The sequence below is a fragment of the Canis lupus genome, chromosome 17 (assembly GCF_048164855.1).
Source record: "Canis lupus baileyi chromosome 17, mCanLup2.hap1, whole genome shotgun sequence".
Taxonomy (NCBI): Eukaryota; Metazoa; Chordata; class Mammalia; order Carnivora; family Canidae; genus Canis; species Canis lupus.
The window spans coordinates 54,324,280-54,342,526 of record NC_132854.1 but is presented as its reverse complement, the minus strand read 5'-3'; the positions used below and the strand labels follow the sequence as shown (position 1 = coordinate 54,342,526).

Here is an 18,247-nt window from a genome sequence, read left to right as displayed (position 1 = left end):
TACCAGCACACTTTGTTTCTGTTTTGCTGGCGCTGTCCTTTTGATACGAGACTTTATAATAATAGTGAAATAATGTCAACCCATGTAACGGGGTTTTTGCTTATGCCGGTGTGCTGTGATATATAGATTTGCAAGTGGCAATGAATTTCAAAAAGTGAATTTTAAAAGTTCCTTTAGAGGGATGCGCTAAATAGTTAAGGCAAAGTGCTTTTGAAATATTGTGAAAGAAGACGGATGAGCATTGCATAAAATCCAAAGATTGTTCTGGCGTTATTTAGGTCCTTTGCAGAAATATATATGTATGCATAAATGATACTGATTTCTCTTCATTTCAAAACGTGATTGCCTCTAGCATTTTCAAGCTTTAATTCCTTCAGGCTGTTTTGATGTTGTGTCTGTACATCTAAGAATATTGTAATTTTTATCTTTAGAAGCCTTGTCAATGCAAAACAAACAGCAACTGATGCAAGTTAATGTTGACAACTTTATATTGAGTACACTGTGTGTTATTTTATTTGCAAGCTAGTGAAATATGCAAAAGCAACATAGCATGACTGTTATTCCCCAGGGACCCTATCAAAACAAAGTGGGAATCACAGGAGGCTATTCCAGGGAGAACAATTCAATTATTTATTTTTTTAAATGAATGTATTTTAAGATTCTTGGGTGTAAACAACAACAGAATTTTCCCATTTCAATTATTATCTTTGTACACAGTGGTAGCACATGGTAAGTCAGATAGCATGTTAAATATGTTAGGTAATTCCGAAGTAGTTAGATAGTAAAGTCTTTACATTTATTATTATTTTTTAATAGTGGTAGAATTGCTCTCTGACTGTGGGACTTTCTATTCAAGGGACAGATTTGATACATCTGGTAAATTGGAAATTATTGCTATTGTTGAAAAATAATTCCTACTATGTTTTCACATCCCTAGGTCATGCCTTGATTTACCTTCAAGGGATTTAGATTCTAGTTCTTAGCCTTTCAAATTTAGATGGGTTTTGAGCTAGGGAGAATAAGACTGTATATATAGTCACACATAACATATGCATATATGCAAAATATATGTATGTGTATCCACACACAGCTATATATGTATACACATGATTTTGGGGGTACATTCAGTGTATTTATTTATATATATGTTACTGTCATTCTGAAAATTTTTTCTCATTTCTTCTCGTCCAAAAGGTGGCCCTGTTTTAAACTGTAGAAAGCATTATCACCAGTAGAATTGGCCAATAGATCATGGAAACAGACAATAGTATTTTGTTGCTTGGCAACCACCTACTGTGAATGAAAAACAAAGCGGTGACAGCTGCTTCCACATCCTGATACCCATACTGTAGCTGGAGCATTGAAACCCTCCAAGTGAGACAGATCTAAGTTTCATTTGAGTTAGGTGAAGCTGTTTCTTTTTTGGGATGTTTTTAAAAAGAGTATTTAAAATTTTTATTGTCATAAGAATTATATTGTTATTGTGGGATGAAATGAAGCATCTAATTTCAATTGCCCTCTTAAGCCTAGTATAAACTGAAAAATGCAAGATTGGGAGGATTGTTTAGACCCTCCTCATTCTTCCCTTTGTAGTCATTAAACACCGTAAGCACTTTTTCTGCTGCGGTCAGGTGCTCTTAGGATTTTACAAGAACTCAAGTTCTCTATGATACCTAAATAGATAGCTGGATTTTACTGCTAGTAGGGAATTAGAGATTCATGTTCTGGCCTCTTTATTTTTATGGGACACTCAGGCACAGTGAGGTGATGTGGCTTGACCCTGGTGGCTGAGCCATCTCCAGAATCTCTTCCTTTGGGTCACACTTAGGAATTTTTCCCCCATTTCCGCCCTGGAATTTTTCTTGTTCTTTGGTTACATAAAATTTATTAAAAAATATTTTTATGCTAGTAAAGATACTTAGAAAATACAGTAAGATTTGGGAGTAAAGATTTGGTATTGACACCAGGGTGGATTATGGTGTTAGGGGCATTGTATTTCATGTATTTTGTCTTCAATCTATAGAGTCCTGTGACTCCCACCTCCTGCTCCAGAAGCGCTGTCCCTTGCTTTGGAAATTATTTACACCTTTCAACAATCTTTAATGATCTATTATTCTCTATGAATTTTATTTTTTTTCTCTCTGAATTTTAAACAGGGGTGAGATTGAAGATTGTGTTGGTCAGCTTGTATACCAGCAAGAATTTAAACATTAAAGCTTATTTATCACCCGTTCCAGTCTTCTGTCTGCAATGTGGTAGACATACTGTGGGTGTAGTCATTTGGACTCTTTGAAGTACATGGGACAGACTGTGTCTCTGCATAATATTCATTTCAGTGTTTTATCAAAGCCGTCTTGCCAAAGGTGCTACCTGAAGCATGTTGGTGGAAGACTATTCATCTCTCTGTGAGAGATGGTAATAGTGCTGATTGTTTCTTAACTCGGTGAAATGATACTGAATAAATTATTGGGTGGCAAACTTGGATCACATATGCATTATTAAACATTTATTCTATACTTAGGAAATATATTGCCTGTGTGATATATTTTTGAGGTTCCTTATGGTATTTTAAGCAATGTGGATTTCATTGTTTATTATTTATGTCAAAGATAGGCATTTAACTTTAATGTAACAACTTAGAAAAACTTGGACTGGTTGGAGAAACAATAAAGTGACAGTATTAAGTACCATTGAAGAACCATTTTCACCAGAAAAGCATACACTTTAACAGATTTGTAGGGGGGAATAAATTGATTTACAGCATGTTTAACCTAGTTTTAGAAGCCTGCTATTAACTTGTTCTAGCTAGGAGGATTTCCAAGCAGAATAATAATTTGGCAGATTTCAAGTGAACTTCACTGATTTTTTAAACCATTTTCCACAGTATTGTTATAGTTTGTCCAGAGAAAGTACTTGCTTTGGATCCTCTAGGATTAATCTGAATTTTAAGGTTGTTACTATTTAAAAAAAAATTTCTGAACCATTTCTCTTTGGAAGGTGTAATGTGAAATATTCTATTGTTCATCCATTTAATTTAACCCACTGGCATTTTGATATTTAACTTCCCTGTCCTATCTTCATGTATAAGTAATATGTGTGTATGTGAATGTGCAAATACACAATACTTTTTTCCCCTTTTGTTGTTTTCATCCTTGTAGTAGAACACTAAAAGACTGGATTTATGCTTTTTTCATTTAGTAAAGAGAACCTTTAAATAAGAGATATTTATGTTTTCAATTTCCCCACATTTGCTTCTGCTATTATAACCTGTAAACTTTCACCCACACAAGTAGGATGATATCTAAAAACCAAGCAAATAAATAAGTATATATCTAAGCAGCATCCCATTTGTTCCCCGCCAAGCTAGCCAAGAAAGCATATTTTCTCATTCTTAGACCTATCCTTCCACATGCACCTACATACACATTGAGTTTAAGGTCCTGTAGACCCTTTTTTTGGGGGGGGGGGGAAGAGCAAGAGTGCGTGATTGGGAGTGGTGGGAGAATCAGAAGAGGGGAGAGAATCCCAAACAGGTTCTGTGCCCAGTATGGAGCCAATCCCTGGCTCAATCTCATGACCCTGAGATGATGATCTGAGCCAAAATCAAGGGTGGACACCATGGTGCCCCAGTCCTGTAGGTCCTTTTAAAAGTGGACAAAAATAGTGTTTTTATTGGGAGCTCTGTGCATGGTAATGCTGATATATTACATAAAGTAGATTCAGATGTTCAGAAATGCAGTAGCATAGGAAGAATTAAATTGAATTATTCCCTTTGGAAAATTCCCCAATTACGCTGAGAACATAGCCCACGGCCCTTACAACAATACACAGTACCTACAGTAGAGCCTGGCATGTGGCGTCAGACATTCAGTGTGTATTTTGTGGAATATGCACCTGCCCTCCTTCTTTATATAATGCTGCAAACATTTCAATCTGTATCTGTATGAATAGTAAAAGTTGAGAAGATGGAGAAGAAATTACTGTAGTTTTCTAATTGTTTCTGGCACTATATTAAAAAAAATAACTTAGCCAGTGAGATATTGTGGAATATACTTCTTGTCAGTGCAGGATGTTATACCAGGGGTATTGATTTTTCACAAATACAGCCATCCTAAGTACAGAATAGCTCTTTAATAGCCCACAGCAGCAGAACAAAGGTTATGGCAGCTAGTCCAAAGGAATACTTTATTTAGTTGGAGCTGGAGGGTGAAGTTTGCTAGCCCCAACGTAATTATCCAGACTGGAATGTGGCCAAGGGGCTGTGGTTAACATCCCAAACGGTGGGAAAAAAGTCATGGATGAGGTCTTTAGTGACTATGAGTGGCTACACCTCTGCTTTGGCCTCATTTGTAAGAGAGTACCTTTAGTAGCATAAAAACCACAGCAAATCTTCTGCAGTTAAGGGGTAGGGCCCAGAGTTACCACCTAGATCCCAGGTACCAAATTTTTGATTACTGGAAGAAGTCATAAATCCCAAGAGTTCAATGGCATCGAAATAAGACTTTCTTCTTTATCCTGCTCCATCTTTGTGAAGCAGGTAGAGTGATAGTGTCTCTAGGGACAACCCTGGAAGAATCACAAGGTAGGCAAAGTTTAACATGCTTCCAATTAGTCTTAAACATCCTTCACCTTTCCACCACTACCTAGCTGTTTATCTCCTTTGTAGAGCTTAATTAATAGTTTCATATCAGCAGAGCTCCAGCAGACTGCTTCCCTGTGTTCTCTTTTTCTGTGAAAATGAACAGTTAGTCCTGCCATGTTTTTTTTTTTTTTTTTTTAATGCCTCTCCCATATCCAACCTGGCTGGGGACAGGGAGCTACCACATTTCTTGGCCCAGGACCGAATTGTGTCCCAACCCTGTTTGCCCATCTCTATTAAAGGACTCCCTTATGGGGGCAAAAAAGGCGTTAAGGTGTATACTTTCCTGGAAAGATTTTTGAATGTCTTGCATACATTAGGTACTCAAATATATTTGTTTAATTTCACTAGTAGACTTGTACCTATTATTTTGATACATGGAGTAGGTAGTTTTGTCCAGTGAACACTTAAATAATATCATCCTATTTTCTTTCAGGATTATTTCTTTAACAATGAATTATTTATTGAGCATTTTCTATATGACTGGTACAGTATTTGGCCCTGGGGATGGCAAAGATTCTTAAAGCACAGTTCCTGCTCGTGGAAGAGAATATGCCACTTGCAGGGAAGTGTACAACTTTGATTTAAGGATGACTCTGCAGAAGAGTTAGTAGGTCTGGAGAACAGAACAGCAGACAATGGAGGACCTAGTAGAACCCAGAAAAGCTTTTGAGATTAATGGTATTAGTCAGTGTTTCACAACATGCCTCAGCATGATCCCATGAAATGCTTGCTACGCTGCTAATTTCCTGGCTCCCACCCCAGACCACTGTCGTCAGGGACATGGCCTTTGGGAGCAGACTTGGTCAGTTTTTATACATATACATATACATATTTGCTCAATGGCCCAGTGTCCAGTATATGTCTACGGAATTCTTCTGCAAGTATGTCCTTGCTGCCTGAAGGCTTTCTCTCCCAGATGTAGGGCAGTTTGGTAGGGCAGTGAAGTTAATGGCCTCATGAGTGGACCTCAGCCAATGATAGAAGGGAGCTGGAGGTAATACACTAGTATCTTGGACTCTCCAGTGCACTGGCTGATACATGTTCTATGCTATGTCCCCAAATTCCCTGGTGAAATGGAGCCTCAGTTACCCATAACATCAATCTGCTAGATACCTGTGCTTTGTAGGCTGTCTCTCGTCTACCGGTGCTTCCTTGGACCCTTTTCTAAATAAATAATTCACACTTAAATGATGTCTGAAGGTCTATTTCTGGAGGAAACCAACGTAAGACACAGAAGAATCTATTTTATTTAATTTTATTTTTTATTAATGCCCCCAGTGGTTTTTATAATGAGGCATATTTGGAGATCTGGTCTCCACCTGGTCATCACGATAGAGGGCTACTGAAGGATTGAGATGTAGGCATTGTCATTTTTGATTTTCATCTTGGGAAGGTCATGCTGGCAGGTATGTGGTGAGTGGATTGATGGAGGAAGAGTCAGGAGCACGGAGAGCAGCGAGGAGGTGGCATTGCCAGGGCAAGCAATGATGCCTACCAAAGTGAAGGTAGCAACTGTGGGGATGCAAGATGGATTTTGATGGAAAGCTGTCTGGAAAGTCAGCACAACACGGAGGAGGCCTGTAGTGTGTGGTCACTTAGCTGGCTGCCTTTCCAAAAATGAGATTTCATTGCTCTGCTGTGCACCATGGTCCTGCTCCTTGCGTTAGGCTCGGCACCCTTGAAGGACAGAGACTCCTGTGCCTTGCCTGTAACCTTAGGCTTTCTAGAGTTAAAATAGCACAAGTCTGGGAATAAATAAAAGAAGACAGGAAGATAAATTGGAGAATATAAATAATTCACTACTAGATCATTAAAGGAAGAAAGTTATATTTTACAGGAAGGATTTGTGGACTTAAAGAGCCAGGAGAGTTACAGAGATGCCTGTGACGCATGTCCATTTTGCGATGAATAGTGATTTTCCCCCATACTCTTCACTAAGAGGTGATTTTCATCCACCATCGGTTTCTGGAAGACCTAGCATGTACTTATGTCTATTGTTTCCCTGGCTTCTCTGATAGCCTGTAGTTTAGCTAAGTGAATGAGTGGTAGCTGGGGGTGGGGCTGGTTCTTTTCTCTTGCTCTGTCAAAATGCCGGGCTTTTCTTTGCAGTTTCTCCTGCTGGTTCTTAGGCCACCAGCTCCCAAAGGAGATCAAAGGGTACAGAGGGTGAGAGGAGGAAAGAATAAATCCATAAAGAGAGCTGTTTTGAATTAAATGCTTAATCATGAAATGAACAGGTTAAAGCTTGTTAGATGATATGAAATAAGATTAGGCAGTCTTCTAATTGTCCCATATATAAATTCTAACACTCTGGCTCTGCCTGTAGTCAGAAATGCAAAGGCTGAATAATCAAACAAGAGCTACCTGACACCATCGTATTTCTGCAAAAGTAGCATTGAGCCAATGACAAGGAGAAGACTGAATTATAAGAGGTAGAATGGGTCAGCAAAGAGATCACTGGGCCTTGCTTAACAGAACAGAGTCATGGCAGTGGGAATACTGGGAATGTGAGCATACGGAGCTGGAGACACTATGGGTGAAACACAATGGAAGGGAAGCAGCCTTATTAATTGAGACTATAATGCACATATTATTTTTTTAATTAAACTGTTTACTTGGAGATCATTCTAGATTCCTACGGAACTGTGGTAAGTAACACAGAGAGATTCTGTGTACACTCTACCCATTCTCCCCCCACCCCGCCGGTGATAATATCTTCCAGACCTATAGCACAATATTATAACTAGGATATTGGTGGATAGAGTCCATCAGTCTTGTTCAGATTTTCCCGATTTTACTTGTATCATTTGCAACATGCACATGTGTATACAAGTTTTTTTTTCTATTCAATGCTTAGCATATTTTTTACTTTTAAATATAAGAGTTTTTTTTTTTCATTTGAAAATTTTGAAAATAAATTAACTTGTTTGGACTAGTCCTGGCTTCCTTCTTACTGACAAAAGGATAATATAGAATAAATTCCCTAATCTCCTTCTAACTCTGGGATTCCGCAGAGTGGCATCAGGGGCCACCTAACATGGCAGGAAGGTCAATAGGCCGTGGTATAGCTCCTACTTTATTACTGGGTGACCACTTGATTATATGGCAAGAAGCAAACCTTTTAAAAGTATGTCTGTTGCAAAAGAAGCTTGCTTATTAAATCTCACTGTAACTCGTCTTCCTTGTACTGGAGTTTCTCTGCTTTTCTTCTAGCCTTCCTTGCCCACCCCTCTTCCTCTCTGTTGGTTGGGGCTCACCCCTTCAGGCTGCTCTCCCAGATTTCTGAGTCAGCTGGCATGCTGTGTTCAGCCTGTGGGAGGGGAGACACTGGGAAGAGAGGAAAGGGAGAAGAGCAAAGCCAGGGTATTTTTTTCTTTCCTTGAGCTTCGTGTGGCTTCCTTGGCAGTGGGAATCCCTCTTCCTGTAGCATCACTCATGCTTGACAGACTGGCTCTGGTTCTAGTTGCTCACAAGTGACCTTGGCCCATGGACTCCAGAGACATAACCTCCTGCTATTGTCTCTTCAGCCTTGGGGAGGTAGCAGCTTCCAGCTCTTGCCGATCTTTGGATTACCTCACTATCCTGTTAGGCTTTCTGCTCCACCATCACCTGAGTAACCAATTTTCTATATTAAATTTCCCTCATAAAAAAATACTTGAAGAGATTTCTGTTTTCCTAGTTATTCATTCTGCAGTTCCTTAAAGCATGGAAATGGTATAAATCTGATGAGGTTTTCTCCTTCTGTCATTCTGGCTTCTTCCACTTCCACTTTTTCCACTGGAAAAATCTCACTAGCTCCAGTCAGGGTAGAAAGCACCTGCATTTGTAATCTCACCTCTCCCACCTAAATTGTCAGTCTCCTTACCAATTATTCACCTGCTCCTCGTCTCTAGTTTTCCAACATTGATTTCCCTTTGTCTGATGTATTTGGGATTTTGGCGACCTCTCCTAGTGTGTCTGTTATTCTGTCCTTGGGCACCTCTTTTACTAACCTTCCCTATTATTTTCTGCTAGCAGTTCTTACTGACCCCATCTCAATGCATAATACCTTGCCCATGCTAACATATTGGTCGCGTGACTCGCTCGTGAGTGTACTTTGGTTTATGGGACATATGTCTGCGATATTAGGATTTGGTTTTGCTGGCACTTCACTTTCCTGCACAAGGATGCTGTTTATTTGTATTATCAGGCTCCTCCAGTTCATCTCATATAGAAGTATGTGTGATTCTGTAACAACAACAATGGTAACAATGTGAATAAGAGTGCTTTTGTGAGAAGGGAACAAGACTCAGTAGAACCTGAGTCTAGGGCACATTTAGAAGCCATGTCATTGGAAGCAAAGCTGGGGCCATCAGGATGGCCACACATGTTACCTTAAGGATAGGATATGAGAGAGAAACTTAGTGTGCTTAGGAAAAAGTGTTAGGAACGTGCAGAGACCACTCAGGTTCCTCCCCCTGTTGGAGAGCGGTCTTGTTGGTTGCTACCATGTTGGTCTCATGGTTGGCTGCATTGGCAGCTTTGTCTTTTCTCCAGGAGGTCCCCAACTGAGTATGCTCAGAGAGCTAGAAGTTGGAGCAAGGAAAAAGCTTTCTAGCTATCTCCAAGTGAGATGTCCAAAATGTCACACAACGCAATTGTAGGTGCCCTAATTTACAAGGCCGAGAACAGTACTTTTAGGCATTGCAGCACACATGGGGATACTCTTTAAATGGACAGCCATGCAAATCACTACTGGGACAGTGGACTAGGGCCTGGGAAGATCCAAAGCTTTGGCTAAAGAAGAATTTAAATATTGAAAAGTAGCCTGTGGCACGGGCTATATATGTGTTCAGGTCATGGTGTTCTCCTGTCCTTGCAGTGGACACAAGGCTGGGAGGTGTTTTGTGGGCTAGTGCACAGAGTTATGAACAGATGGATCTCTCTGGAAGCTGCCTGTAAGACTACTTGCTTGCCTCTGCTCTCCGAAATGATCAGAAGTGGTGAGTGCTGGGCAGGAGAACTGTAGATTAGGCGGCTCTGGGCAAGCTGACAATGGAAAAAGAAATAAGCTTATTTTAAATGGGCCTAAGCTTTGAAGGCAAGTAATTAAGACATACTTCAGTTTCATGGATAAATTAGGGTTCTAGTTAATACAAGTGCAAGACTGGAAAAAATGAATCACTTGCTCACCTATAATCACTAAAGAACAGTTTGTTTAGTAACAAAACACCAATCACACCTGCTCTTATGTGTGTTTCTCCTCTGTTTCCCTTTTTTCCTTCATGGCTCAGAAGTAGCTGGGTTCAGGGTCCTTTTCCCCGGGTAGTACTCTATATACTTTGATTCTGGGAAGTGGTACGTACCTATGTGAGAGCAGCCAATAGTTTCCCATGACACCCTTCTGAATCCTGGTCTTTTACTCACCTCAGTTGCATCTTTCTGCAAAGAAATTGTCCCTGTTTCTCTCCTCATTACTCAGTAATTGGCAGTGGCATGAGGAGAAAGGTTTTAAATGGAATTTTCTTGGGTGTTAGGGACTTGATTCTCTCAAGAAGCACAAAGTAGACACTGTAGAAGTGAGAAGAATTGTTTTCTGTGCATTGGTTGGTGTATTCTATTGAGTTGAGTTGGCCCTGAGTAATTTCTGATTTTTCTCATTTAGCTAATAAAAGAATAATGGCATATGTAATTAAAATCTCATGGAATATTGTGACCTTGCTGGTACTCATTCTCTAGTAAAGATTTAATACTTTTGGAGGAAATCATACTAATATTCCTTGTGCCCAACAAATAGGTATCTACTGTGCCAAGTTCTTGTTAGGTGCTGGGAATACAGCAGTGAACAAAATGGTCACTGTTCCTGTCCTACAGTCTACCAGAAAGGCTATCAAGTAATCCCAAAATAATTCTGTAGTTGAGGCTCTTGATAAGAACTTAGGAAAGACCCAGTTTCTGTAAAAGGGTGCAGAAAAGATGAAATAATCAGAGAATGATTGGGGCTATTTGGGTGGGGAGCCCCATTTGTGAAGCCCATGCATGAGAAAGCACTTGGGTTTTAGCGCCATTGAAAGATAGTCGGTGTGGGTGGAGTGCAGAGGGCGAGGGTGGACAATAGCTGGGAATGGGACTACTGAGATGTGGCTTAGGGCCTGATTATGCCAGACTTCCTGGGACATGCTGAGGACTTTGGATTTTATCCTATGTGCAACAGGAACCTGTTGAAAGGTTTTTGGCTTTTTTTGTTTTTTGTTTTGTTTTTTTCTTTTTTTTCAATCGAGATAAAATTCACACGGCATGAACCATTTTAAAGTGAATAATTCTGTGGTATTTAATACATTTGTGATGTTGTACAACCACCGTTGCTATCTGTTCTAAAATATTTCATCACCCCAAATAAAAACCCCATCCCCCTTAAGCGGTTATTGAGGAGTTTTAAGGGGAGTGATGTTGTGTGACTTGTTGTACGTAATATATTTTTGGGAAGTGTCTGGAGAAGGGGTTGGAGAGGGCAGGAGTGGAAGTAAGACAACAGACTTGGAAATGGTGGTCAAGTCCAGAGACAGATGGTGGTGGTGGCTTCCTGGACAAGGGGCAAGAATAGAGACCATAGATATGGAGAAGAGTGGAATGATCCAAGATGGAGTTATATAATCAAATTGATTATTTGTATCAGTGACTTAGTCGCCTTGTAATTATCTACATCACTGTTTTCCAGAGTAGTTGATCCACTATTTAGATCTAGGTAGTCTGCGTGTTAAAAGTATAGGTACTGAAGCCCACCTCAAGGTACTGATGCAAATGGACCAGAGAGGGACCCTAAGGGATTCTTCTTGGAACTGAGGTTTGAGAACTACTTACTGTTGTCTTCTTTCTCATGCTGATGCCATTTAAGAGTATAGGCTACCAAAGGTCCATCAAGGGGAGATGAATTAGAATGAGAAGCAGAAAAGTGAATAACCTAAAAATTTTGAGTGGGACCTTAAACCTTAAAATTTGGAGTGGGAGGGATGCTTTTTGGAGATGCGACTCTAACTTGATCCTAAAGACAAATATGTAATATAGACAGTTTTATAGGGTGGTGTTTATTTTTGACTCTTTTCTTTCTTGGAATATTGTGACTCTCTAAGAATTAAGTAGTGACTGAGAACAATGGTGTTCTTATGAAATATAATGTAGGTACAGTGTAGTGATTTATTGTAAAGGAAATATATAACTGCTGTAAATGAACTTAGAAAAACAAACCATCCTAGTATTTTTGTAGTTACCTTGTATATACTGGATTCCTATTAGAGAGAGATTTACTTTGATTAACTGATATTAGAAGCCAGAGTTTTTTGAGGTTTTATAATCAGAAAATCCTACAAACTGTAGTAAAAATTATTAAACAACAAATCACGATTTTGTCTTTGACATTTGGTTTCTGTTTGCTTTTGGGAGGTTTTTCTAACCCAGTGCTACCTCTTAGAGGTATTACTTCTAGCCAGAGTCTGCACCACACGGATATTTCCATCCCATTCAAATAATTCCCTCCCCCATCATAATTGATGTAGTATGTTTGGTTAAACTATAGTTTTAAAGCTGAAAGAGGTCACAGAATTTAGTTTTCTGTTATTGTTGTTTTTGAAACTATTGCCTTTGGAGATTTTAAAGTAACTGAAAGAAGGCTCCTACTCAGGATTGGTGTTAAGTCCTTGGGGATTTATCTCTGTGAGAAAAGAGTGTGAATATCCAATAGCAGTCAAGAGTTAAGCCCTCTACTCTACCCAGCATAATAGCACCCCAAACCAGCCACCCTTGGGTAGCTCTTAACTGGCCTCAATGGCACCTGCCCATCCTGCAAGCAGCTGTGCATGTTGTTCTCTCTGCACCTTCTGTCCTCCTCCACTAGGATGTTTTTTGACTATGAAGTGCTCAGCTTTTACAAGAGGTTTTATTTTGTTTAATATTATTTCCACTATTCTAGAAAGACACTTGGGCACCTCTGGCTGTGTTTCTTTTTTAGCATGTACAAATTCAGATCTTAAAGTGGTTTCATTGCTTCATCACAGAATTTTATAATGAAATAATATTTTGAGTGCCTGACTGGCTTTGATCTTTTTCCCTAGACCACTTAAGTTTGGAGAGGGATCTGAGGCAAAGCTGTCCATTTATTTTACACTAAAGACAAACAGAATCAGTAAATAGCCATCTTTTTTTTAAAAAGCTTAATTTTTCTGTTCCATAAAAATGCATATTGTTGTACAAGAGCATATGCTATAGAATACAGAAAGGAAAGTAAAATTCCTCAGAAATATTAGAGTTAGCCATTATTTACATTTTCATAAAATTCTTCCAAATATAACCCTCTGTCTTTCTTTCTTTTTATATGTATATGTGTCTATGTTTATTCACGTACACCATGTATAAATGAAGTTCTCAATAATGGGGTTTTACTGCATGTGGTACTCTGGAACTTGCTGTGTTTTCCTAATAGCATGTGGTAGGCAACTGTCCATTTCAATAAATGTATATCCTCTTTTTAATGACTGAATACTTTTTTGGATGCTTTTTGTGTATAATTAATACAAATCCCAGAACAAACTAATAATAAGAATTAAAACTAAATAATAAGAATATTTTGAAAAATCCAGTGGAGAGGGGCTTCAGATATGATTTAATCAAGATTTAGGATCTCTTTCTTTATGATTTTCTTTTTCATGCTCCTCATGGTAGCAAAATAGCTGCAGCTCTAGGGGCTCATTATCCAGAGAAAGAGAGCCTTTGTCAATCATTGAACTAAAATCCTAGGCTTCTTCTACTTGCACCGTCTTAGTTAATGTGACCAAGGGAATGCCATTATTCTGACTGCTTCAAATTTGGGTAGAAGTTTATGCCAATCTCATCCAAAGTTCATGAATAAGAGACTCCGAGTTCTGTTAGAAAAGAGAGGCAAACAGCTTATCGAGGAGGCAGCTAATGGTTTCTGTAGGAGTTTACTTTGGGCTTACTGATAGACATTTAAATTGTTTCCAGTTTTTCAGTCTAAAAATTATTGCTGCTCTAAGCATACTTGCCTATATGCCATTTTATTCTTGTACAGTAATCTCATTTGGATGAATTCTTATTAGAAGAATTGCTGGATCAAAAGAAATGCCCATTTTACATTTTAATTGCCGTAAGCCACCTAGGCTATAAAACCACACTTTTGCCAATTATATTTTGAAATCCCTCAACTGCCTGTTGTGAGGTGTTTGTTTTTGTTTTTAGCTGCTGAATCTTTAAGTAGAGACTTCAGAATTGAAGCAGAATTTCAGGTGTCACGATTTCTCTGAGCAAGGCAAATTTGACATGATGTAATTCGAGGTTAATCAAAGCTGCTGTGTATAAAATGTTTCACTGGGAAGGCAGAGAGGATAGAGAGGAATGTATTGTACCAGCTGCAGGCCTCCTGTTTGGTTGGTGATGGCTCAGGGATAGATTGGGTGCCCCTGGATGCCAACCTGTATCTTCCCATAGACATGTGCTGTGCAGTCACTCTGTATTGTCTACTTTCTCCTTCCCGTGTATGTTGTAAAGACCAGCCAAACATAATTGAAAGTGCTGGGAGATGGTGGCCACTCATGCATTTAGTCTGCACTTTTGACTATAGTACTTCTGAAATTCTTACAGTTGAATTTGGAAGAAAAAGCTAACTTAGAAATCAGTGATCTCTGGGATGGCAGGACCTTGATCATCCTTTTGAGGAAGTAAATGGGGAAGTTCATGGTCTGTACACCTTCAGGGAACCAATGGCAGAGAGATGCTATTTGCCAGGATGGCTTTTATTAATGTGAATGAGAAGGGCATTTGAATGGAAACATAGCAGGTCTCAGTGTTTTAGTGAATGGCTTCTGAGTATTTTCTGTCACAATGTAGATGCCATCCCATTTAATCCTCATTAACTTTTTTTTAAAGATTATATTTATTTAATTTATTTATTCATGAGAGACACAGAGACAGGCAGAGACATAGGTAGAGGGAGAAGCAGGCTCCATGAGGGGAGCCCAATGTGGGATTCCATCCCAGGACCCTGGGACCATGACCTGAGCTGAAGGTAGATGCTCAACCACCAAGCCACCCCAAGTGCCCCCTTATAATGACTTTTTTATGTCAATAGTAAGAGGAAACCAAAACTCAGAAAGATTAGTTCACTGCATAGCTAGTATGTAGAAGAATTTTTAACCCTTTCTCCCACCACATTTTGTTCTACTATGTTCCTTCTCTCCCATATAGAAATTATTAACAAAAACTCACTTTGTTTTGACTGATGGGACAAAAGAAGGAATGTAGTGTCTATTATTACAATTAAGGTGGCATTGAAGAGATTCACCTGAAAATTGTAAATGATAAAAATGAACCCAAAGTACAAATGACGCAAATGAGGTGTGTGACCTAGAAAACAAGGAGGTTGGATGAATAGCGACAAAGGGAACAGGCTAACCTATGGGTGCTGCAAGTAGGGACTTCCATATGCTCGAGGCATGAGGAAAGGGGCCAAATGGTAAAAAGAGGTAAGATAAAGTATGTGGCACATGTGAGCAAGTTCTAAAGCTATGAATAGGCTAAAGAAATAGGGGTTATTATTGTTAATTAGAAATGTTTATCATGGAAGCCTATTTCTATGACAGAATTTTATTACAAAGTAGAAAGTGGTAGAGTTTTGGAGATGTGTGAACTTGGCTACTCTGTTTATTTGGGTTCAGAATACTAGACTGAAAGGGCTCAATTAAGTCAAACAATGTCCTGATCAAGAAGAAGAAAGGGCAACTTAGAAATAAAAAGCAAAAATACATTTCTATTAAAAAAAAAAAAAGGAACTGTAAGGGTGTAGCATATTTAGTGAAGAGAAGTAATGGCCTGAACTCACTGGAATGAAATGATATACACGGGGTCAGTTCTTCTCCCGGTTAGAATAAGGACAGATTCTTTGTGGGCAGGGGCTGAAAGGAGAGCTCCAGTTCTCTCAGCCTTTCACCACCCTCTCCCTCCAAATTGCCAAATGCCAGGTGGAGCTGGAGGGCACTGACAGATTGAGGGGTCCTAGTGAGTCTTGTATTGCATCTGGCAGCAAGTGTATTGCTCTCCTTGGGCTCATGCCTGCTGCCATGCACTGCCTGTTGTTTGTGGTGTCTGCCAGTGGACAATGATTAAGAGCCATGGGGGAAGAGTACAGGGCTTTGGCAAATGGCCAGCTGTTCGTGGCCGACCCTGTTCACTGTAGGTGCCTTAGTGGGAACCAAGTGGGTTCTTCCTCACTGATGCGGTAATGAACCCATTACAGAGTATTTGCTCTCGTGTCTTCTTCGTCACCTTTACTGGAGTTGACTCCATTGCCCAGTGTGCAGTCTCAACTTTTCTTTCCTTGGCTCAAGGCAATTGCTACTTGCCCTATTTGGCAGTGGTGAGAGTAGCTGTGAGCACTAGTGATGTTATTGGCTGAGGAGTTAAACAGAAGCTGAATAAAGTTTGGCTCCCTGCATAGTCAGGGCAGAGCTTCTCGTCCCAGGGTTAAAACAATACACAAACAGCAACTGAAAATGTCATTGAGCAGTGTGACGTGAATAGACTTCGATGCCCAATGGGGGCATCTGTGACTCAGTGTTGAAGATGCTGCTGCAGACTTCCAAAGCTCCAAATTTGTGCTCAAGTTTCTTTAGTCTCAAAATCTTAGCGTGAAATATTTAGTACCCTAGGAAAGCTAAATTAATGGTGAGTCAAAGTAATTAAGGCAAAGTAAATAATCTCCAAGGTTCTCATTCCCCGTGAAACTAATTTCATATCTTATCCTTCATGTGTTAAAAATAGTTCTCTGCTAATTCAAGATGCCCATGCTCTGTGTTGGTGAAGTGCACTTCAGTTCTATTGAAAGGATGCAGATTAGAGAGTTATTTTCAATTGGGCATTTTTTTTTTTTTAGGCGAGACACTCATTTTGGCACTACAAGAGTGTGAATCTCTTTGGGTGAGCTGAGTTGGATACAGCTGTAGCCGTGCAGATGATGGGCCAACTAGCTTATGATAACTTGCAGCTGGGACAAGCCTTTTCATCCTCTTAGTGAGAACTCTCAGTTCCCATCCTTCTATCTGATGATGAGAGATTAGTTTAAGTGTCTTGGAGGACTTGGACTGGCCAGAGCTTGAGCTTGTCTGTGTCTACACGTATAGGAACCAGGTCTGTTTAGAACTTGTACATAATGGAAACGTTGGATCTTGAACATAATTTTAGAGCTATTTGTCACTTTAAAATAATTGTGACATAGAAATAGGGAAGAGTTGTGAGATTATGAGTTTTTAGACTTTAGTGTACCAAAAGCTGATCTGTCTGCAGTTGAGCTATTTCCAGTGATGATGTCCCATTGTCCTAGGGCCTGAGAAGACATGACACTTTGGAATGAGTGCATGACTAGGACAGATATGGTGCTTCCTCAAGCTAATGTGACTGCTTTAGAATTTATTATTGATACACAGCGAGATCTTGATTAAATGTGAGACTTCTTTCCCTATGGTAAGAGAGTATTTTGGTTAGAAAGAACGGAGGTATTTGAAGGGAAATGTTTAACATACAGTCCTCAGTTACCTAGAGCTGAAATATGAGATCATTATCTTGCTGTTGCTCACTTTCAAAATCCCTCAGTTATCTTTCTCTCTTTAAAGAGATGCCCCCACCCTTCAGTGTATCAAGGGCCTGTTCTTCCAGAGAAATGCAGTTTTGCTTTTAAAGTGTTTTGAGATGGTGACATGGGAGTGGAATATGAAGTATTCAGTTTACATCACAGAGTGGAATCTGTGCAGTGCACTCATACATCCATCCATGCAGAAAAATGTGCATAATTAATAGAAGTAGAATCCTATGTAAAGTGATTCTCTCATTTTTAATATTTGGCTGTAGTTCATTAGAACATTTTTTTTTGGACAGTGAAGTGTCCTTTTGCTAAATTTTAAATTTTTTATTTGGAAATAAAATCACAATTGAGTTGAGCATAGGTATGATATATATGGATAATAATTTTTTTTACTGTATATGAAGCCGTCGTACTATATTTATACATTATGGCTTTTTAATATTGCCATCTTTATCATAATCACCAAATTTATACGGCACCTAACAAAGTGTAAAGCACTTGCTCATCTTTTGGTAATCATGACTTCTGAATGACCTGGGTAACCATTATTATTCCTGTTTTAAAGGTGATGAAATTTGATGTGGTTTGTTTTTCATCCCTTCATCAATTCATCCTTTACTTCACAATCTTTTCCTGAGTGCTTCTCAATGTTTGACGGTTCCGAATGTACAAAGATGAGAGGATCCCTGCCCTTGAGGAGTAGAGACAGGATAGAGGAAGTGGATAGGCACAAATAATGCTGTGTGGTCAGCATTTTGTTACAGATAGTGTTCAAGGTTTCCATAGTGAAGTGGGATTCATTTTGACAAGGGAATTGAAAGTACCATTTGTAGAGAAAAGGCATTAAACTAGGCTTCAGAGGGGGTTCTCCAGGCGGGGAAGGTCATCCAGAGCAGAGACGCAGAGGCACAGAAGACCCCAGTGTGCCTGGGAACAGTGGTGTGAAGCGGCTGGAGCATTGAGAACAAGCAAAGGAGAGGAGG

General features: G+C 39.4%; 1 protein-coding gene across 7 annotated transcripts in view; it reads left to right on the top strand.

Moving 5' to 3' along the window:
* ENOX1 (ecto-NOX disulfide-thiol exchanger 1) overlaps positions 1-18,247 on the top strand; it is a 548,612-nt gene that overhangs the window by 1,833 nt on the left and 528,532 nt on the right. The window contains exon 1 of one of the 7 annotated variants that reach the window (XM_072782961.1): positions 1,335-1,400. The exons of 4 other annotated variants lie outside the window; for them this stretch is intronic. The gene's annotated coding sequence lies outside the window, so the exon portion shown is untranslated. Of the gene's footprint in view, positions 1-1,334; positions 1,401-18,247 lie in introns of those variants that run through there. 2 more of the 7 variants (XM_072782962.1, XM_072782959.1) reach the window with 2 other exon arrangements.